The following is a 7,293-nucleotide window of genomic DNA, read 5'->3' as shown; positions in this document are numbered from 1 at the left end:
TCAAGGTCAGTAGAAGTGGCCCAAAAGTGTCTCATTTACTTTTTGTTGATGACTGCATCTTGTTCAAAGAGGCAACCAAAAGGGGAGCTTGCGTAATCAAGGAAATTCTATGGGAGTACAAAAATGGTTCAGGCCAATATGTTAATTTTGAAAAATCAGCTGTCTTTTTTAGTAAAAACACATCAGAAGAAGATAGACAATTGGTGATTAATCAGTTGGGAGTTCGAAGCTCAAACGATTTGGAACGATATTTAGGGCTGCTGAGCTTAGTTGGTATAAGAAAAAAGGAATCTTTTCAAGCTTTGAAAGATAGATTAAAATAGCGCATCGATAATTGAAGTATGAGATTTTTGTCTCAAGGTGGAAAAGAGGTATTTATCAAAACCGTTTTACAAGCTATACCAACATACTCAATGGCATGCTTTTTATTACCGAAATCATTATGTGATAAAATGGAAGGTATTGTGGCTAAATCCTAGTGGCAGAAGGGACGTGGGAAGAAGGAAATTCATTGGTGCTCTTGGAAAAACATGTGTTTTTTAAAGGAAAACGGGGGTTTGGATTTTCGAAATTTTTGTCAATTTAATATTGCGTTGTGATATCTCGAATTATGGCCTAATCAGAATAGTGGTTTCGAGACCACAAACCCGAGATAGAAATAATTATTTTATAATTATTTTGAGGTCTATGATATGATTGCATGATTGTGTAAAAGTTTCGTGAAGAAATTCTATGCATAAAGTGCTTAATTTGAAATTTGGGACTAAATTGAATAAGTTGCAAAACTTGCATTCTAGAAGTTTCTAGTATGAAATTGCTTTGGAATATTAATTAAGAGGCCTTAAATAGAAATTTGACCAATTTCTAAGTTTTTGGACAAAAATTAGACATGGATGAAATTTTTAAAAGTTTAATAAGGAAGGGTATTTTGGTCATTTTGATTTTAATGAATTAAAATGGGAAAATCAAGTAAAAAAATCCATTCATCTTCTTCATGTTGCTGCCAAATTTTACTTGCTACCATAGCTAGGTTTCTTCAACTTCTAAGCTCAATAGTAAGTTTTTAATGCTCTTTACATTTTTGAAATTCTCGTAGCTCGGTTTACCTATTTCTACTCATATTTTGAGCTAGGATTTATATTTAAAAATTCTCCCATGAATGATATGCATGAATTTTGATGTTTTATGGTAGAATATGAAGCTTGAGATTGTGTTAAACAACTTTTGCTAAGTGATTTTATGTAAAAACGACTAAAATGACATAATCGGTAAAAATACATAATGTTCATAAATACATGTTAGAGTGAGAATTGAATATTGCTATAGAAGGAAAAAATGATCAGCATGTCATAAAACATAAGAAAATAGGGTGAAGTTTAATTTACGAGATTTGGGGCAAAAGTGTAAAATGTGAAAGTTTAAGGGCAAAATTATAATTTTTCAAAAATATGATTTTGGGTTGATTTGAATAATATGAGTCCTAATTAGGCTATATTTGAAATGATAGAGTAAGGAAAATCAAAATTTAGGCTAAAATCGGTAAAATACCAAGTTGTGGACGATGGTAAAAATGACCATTTTCGCATACGAGGTAAGTTCATGTGTAAATATGGTAATATAATTTTCATTTTAATTAATTTAATGATATTTATATGATATGATGATTATTATCATGAAATATTATGCTTTGTGGTTATTGTTGAGTAATATGCAAATTATGTTTACTACTTGATAAATATGAATTGCTACTGAGTATCGGTTTCGACATTCCGTGAAAGACAGCAAAGATGTGTAATCGAAGAAAAAGGCCGTTTGAACCTTAGGAATAGATTAGAATACAAGTGACATGTCACTAGGATATTTGAGTTCCGAACTCGTTGAGTTAAGTCCGAGTTCGTGAGATGTAACTAGGCATCCGAGCTCATTGAGTTGAGTCCGAGTTCACTTATGGATGCGAACACCCGAACTCGTTGAGTTGAGTCCGAGTTCACTTATGGGCGGGTTACATGGTAGCTTGGCTACATAATTTTCGTAGGCTATTGAGTTTGTCTAGCTGCGGGTATGGCACTTACGTGCATGAAATCCTTGTATCCGAATTATATTTCGATTGTGTTCAACGGGTAAAGTTCTAGTGAAATGAAAGAATTCTCGAGATGAAAGTGACTAGTTGGTAAGTGTTGTGGAACAGATACTTTGCACAGGTACGTACTTAACCCTCGGATTGAGACTTCAATATAACAATAATATGATAAGATCATGAATGAGAAATATGATATGAATGCTTTGCTGATATTATGCAAATGTGGACTTCGTATTATTGCATGATTATGTTACTTGCTATTTACATGTGAACTTACTAAACATTTATGCTTACTCCCTCCCTTCCATTCCTTGTAGTTTTGACAAGCCAGCTTAGAGATCAAGACGGTCGGAGGCACGCTCACACTATCAAAAGACCATCTCGGTATAGTGTCTTGCATATTTTGGGAATATGGCATGTAGAGTATTATAATCCTTTTGTGTATATAATTTTATGATATGGTGAATAAGTGATGTGGAAATACTTGTTGATGATTAGCTATTGGAATGGCTAATCAAAATTTATATTTAGTGTTATGTATGCTTAATGTATTACCTACTCCATAGAAAACCATAAAAATGGTGAAATTAACTATAAAACAGTGTCATACAACAGCAGTGACGTAAATTTAAAAAATCACTAAAAATAATATAAATAGATTTAAATGATGAATAAAATATGTAATTGAATATTAATGAATCTATTTTCATGTGGAAGAAACAAAATAAGTAAAAAAGTTATATTTTATGAGATATTTACGTTTTGGTAAAACAAGATCAAAACGATTTCTAGATCTCCTGTTCTAACTTTAGAAATTCATCATAAATTGTGTAAAAATAATTAAGACTCACATTTTATATGTATAGATTTCTTATTGAGTCTATTTTTAAGAAAAAAAACTCATAGTCATTGGATCTCTGTACAGAAAAAAATTTAATTCGTAATGCATAAGAGTCGGAGTAGCCGAACCCTAAAACAAGAGAGATTTTATCTAATAAATTATACTAATTGGCCCAACCAAAAATTCTAAAAAAAATTAGTAAGTAAATATATGAATTTAGTTTCAAGAAAAATTTACAAAATTGAATTTCAAGTTCTTCAACTCGAGATATGATTTTTTTAGCGACTGTGACACAGGACAATTTACTACGAAAATTGTTTGAACTTGTTTAAATGCTAAAATAAGTTTAGTAATGTCTCATGCTCAACTCCGGCGACGGTCTCGAGTAAGGGGGCGTTAGATGCGTTGTTAGCCAAGCAGGGATGGCGCATTATTAATCATCCAAATTCTTTATTAGCCAGAATTTTTAAAGCAAAATATTTTCGGAATTCAAACTTTCAAAATGCACAGCTGGGAAATTTAACTTCCTTTAACTGGAAGAGCATCTGGGCAGTAAACGGTCTCCTTCGAGATGGACTTTGTTGGAGAGTTTGGAAGAGGTACTGAGATATTTATATGGAGTGATTGTTGGATTACAGGGTATGCAGTAGTTGGATGGCATAACAGCGAAGAAAACTGTGGAGTGCAATTAGTCTCGGATTTAATTAACAGCACAAGTAGAACTTGGAAACGGGAGTTGGTCAACAATACCTTTCAGTCGGATATTGCCCAAAACTTCTTGCAGATTCCTCTGGCAGCAGCAGACCATGAAGATTTCCAAGTGTGGAAAGAAGAACCTTCTGGAGATTTCTCAGTACAAAGCGCCTATAAACTATTACAAGGTGCCAGTATTGATCCTTCTAGTTACTTATTACAGTCCGAAACTAAAGGCTTCTATAGAAAACTATGGGATTTACAGTTGCCATCAAAAATTACATTAACAATATGGCGGATCTCCTGGAACTACATCCCTACCCTAGTTAATCTTAGGTGCAAGAAAGTATCCACCGACGTCAGATGTCCTCGTTGTAGCTCCGGTGAAGAAGATAGCCATCACGTTTTTAGACAATGTCCTGCAATTAGTGAAGTATGGCAAATCATTAATCTCTCTAGGGTTACTACTTATATGAACTGAAATAGCTGGGAATGGCTAACTTGGGTTTTCGAAAGGAGTACTAAGGAACAGTGCAGGATTTTTTGTGGCGCATTATGGTTTATATGGAGTTCACGAAACCAGTCCATGAAAGGAAGTTCATTTCAGACAGGGATCTGGCACAGAAAATTACAATATACATAGCAGAATTGGAAGGGATCCGAGAGAAGAAACTTACCCCTCTTATCGAAAGATCTTATGACCATTCAGGGGCGACAGAATGTACAACGATACAGTTTGATGCAGCCTTGACAACAGAAATTTTCGATCGGCTTCGAGTTTGGTGGTTCGGGACCGGCTGGGTGTGTTGCAAGCCTCAAAGACGATTCTTCATGAAAATATTTCGTCCCCGTTCGCAGCAGAAGCTCATGTAGGATTAGATGCCATAAAGTTAGTAATAGCGATGGGGTTAACTACGGCAACAATAAAGCGAGGCTCGAAAACAGTCATTAAAAAATGCCAATCGACAGAAATGGACAAGTCAGTTATTGGAGTAGTTATTCGAGACATCCAGACCAAAAGAACCAGCATATGCGAGGTTACTTTCCAGTTTATCAATAGATCGGAAAATGCTCAAGCTCATAAACTTGCAAAACAAGCATTAGCGAAGAAAGAAGAAGCTTACCTGGTGGGGGAGGCGCTGGTCCATAGAGTAATAGATCCGAAAGGAAGATGGAGAGAAAATCCAGACTGATATCGCGTGGGGATGGGAAAGTGATTAGTCAAGGATAGCAGGTACATGGCAATCTTAGAGAAAGGCTATATGAAAAGACGACATGAGTAATTGCTGGCGAGGCTGTTCGATTTGACTGGATAATTTAAATTAGGTTTCCTTTTTTAATGCTTTTGTTTTTACTTTTCTTTCCTTGTCTTTTGCTTTCACGAACGGGCTAAGTTTAAAAACAATAAATATGCCCATTCTTATTGATTTGGTTATGTAGGTAGACCCGAGCCCAGAAATCCAATTTTGGGTATTTGTTTTTTAAGATTTCATTAATAAAAACCCAGTCATCTTATTCAAAAAAAAAGAAAAAGTATGAAATTAAGGAATAAATTTTCATTAATTTGTAATGGCATTTGGTAAATCATTTTTATTTATTAATTTATGTAGCATGCCTTAACATACGTCATTGTATTTTGAAATTTATTATTTAATAAATTAAAATTATTTTTATTGTAATTGTATATTATTTTAAATGCCCACAATTTATATATATATATACCCACAATTTTTAAATAAATATTATTTTAAATGCGCAATTAATTATATGGTACATTAGCCCATTTTTTATGAAGTCCAAATTTATGTGTATTTTATAGGTTTTTTTAATAAAAGAATAGAATGAAAAGAAAAGATAGAATCATTTTACAGTACTTTTCTTAGTCAATGGTTTTAAACTATTTTTCTTAAAATTCATGTTTTTCATTTGAGTTAGCTTTATAGTTTGCCAAATTCAATTCACTTGCCAGTGAGATTCTGGCGACATTTTTAGTATCAAATGAAATTCTCTTCAAGATATTTCAAATGGTATGTTTGGCATTTTTTTGATCGAGTATATTCGGTGAAAATATTTTTTGAAGTTCTTGTTGTATGAGTTTTAACAGTTTCGTATAGTAAATTGTGACATACTATAAATTTATCTGTTCATTTATTTTAAAATTTAGATGTTTTTTCATATATAGTATAAAGTTATTAACTTTTATTTGGTATTAATATCTTGGTTATATGAGTTCCGTGTTGAAAGAGATGAGACCCAAAGTAGGTTACTTGAAACTGTTAACTTAAAAAATTTGGTTTGTAGCGACGTAAATTTTTCGCTTTGGTCGCTAATTGAGGCAATTATTTGAAAATTTGAAAACGAGATTTTTGTTTTAAAGAGAAAAGGAGTCGCCACTGATCATTTTTCTTAGGTGTGATTGGACACCTAATAAATCCTTTTTTTTTTAAAAGAAAATTTATTTATTTTTAAACAAAAAGAAGGCCGAGTTTTTAGGTCTACGTCAAAAGCCAGAGTAAAGTTGGGTTCGGGATTCGGTTACGCGCGAGGAGGTATTAGCACCCTCGCGACGCCCATAATTGGTATCTTATTAAATACGCGTTGTCTCAATTCTCAAAAATACGAGTTCAATTTAAATTTTAATCGTGATCCGATCAAAATACGAGAATTTTTAAAATTTCGGCTTCTTTTGAAAGGCGTCCCGTTTTTAACACAAGCCGACGAATTTCACCCAACATAGCGATGAAATCGATGACTTAATGTTAAATCGGTACATTACCTTATTTATTGAAAAAAATGGATAAAAATATTTTTTTAAATAAAAATTCATAAATAAATAAACGGTGTGAACAATGATATAATGAATGAAAAAAAAAATATTAACATATAATATAAGAGCATTAAGATAATAATAAAAACAATATTTACAATAAAAAGAAAATAATAATAATAAATGATATGCTAATAATATAATAAGAAAAGTAAGCTGATACAGAGGGTAAGAAACAAAAATAAAAGAATTAGAAATACATCGAAGCAAATAATAAATATGATAATAATATTAAAAACAATAACCATGTATGCGATATTAAACGTAATAATAGTGTTAAACACGAAATAAAAACAATAAATATATATATAATAATAGTTAGTAAAGTGACGGAAATATAATATTAAAAAAAACACTAATAATGTTACCTATATACATATGTATATATATTAAAATATAAACATAATAATAGTATTAAAAAATATATACATAGTATTAAAAATATATACATAATACATACATATTAGAAATAATAATAATATTAAAAACAACTATTAATAATACTACATAAATATACACACATATATATATTAAAAAATACAAATAATATTAAAAATATGTACATAGTATATATACATATAATATAGTTATTAAAAAATACATACAATATATAGTATTAAGAATATACACAATATATATGGTATTAAAAATATAGTATTAAAAAACATAATATATACATATAAGTATTGATTAAAAAATAATACTAATAATAGTAATAGTAAAATACTAATAAATAATAGATACAGTAATAATAAGAACATATAAACGACAATATGTACAGGGGAAACTAAAAAAAATAAAAGAAAATTAGTAACGCTATATATACGTAAACATATAGATATACACATTGAA

The 7,293-nt window shown here is 31.0% G+C and overlaps 1 long non-coding RNA gene across 2 annotated transcripts; it reads right to left on the bottom strand.

Moving 5' to 3' along the window:
- Positions 1–3,354: 3,354 nt before the first annotated feature.
- LOC107957371 (uncharacterized) lies at positions 3,355–5,039 on the bottom strand. 2 transcript variants are annotated; one of them, XR_005926640.1, is made up of 3 exons: positions 4,292–4,920; positions 3,672–4,033; positions 3,355–3,596 (listed from the first exon to the last, which is right to left on the bottom strand). It is a non-coding gene; the product is annotated as an uncharacterized lncRNA (long non-coding RNA). The 2 variants fall into 2 exon arrangements; XR_001700418.2 differs by having other exon boundaries at positions 3,508–4,033; positions 4,292–5,039.
- Between the last annotated feature and the right edge of the window lie 2,254 nt (positions 5,040–7,293).

This window comes from Gossypium hirsutum, chromosome A05 (genome assembly GCF_007990345.1).
Source record: "Gossypium hirsutum isolate 1008001.06 chromosome A05, Gossypium_hirsutum_v2.1, whole genome shotgun sequence".
NCBI classification, from domain to species: domain Eukaryota; kingdom Viridiplantae; phylum Streptophyta; class Magnoliopsida; order Malvales; family Malvaceae; genus Gossypium; species Gossypium hirsutum.
Note: the sequence above shows the minus strand (reverse complement) of the source record. Positions and strands in the feature narration are given on the sequence as shown.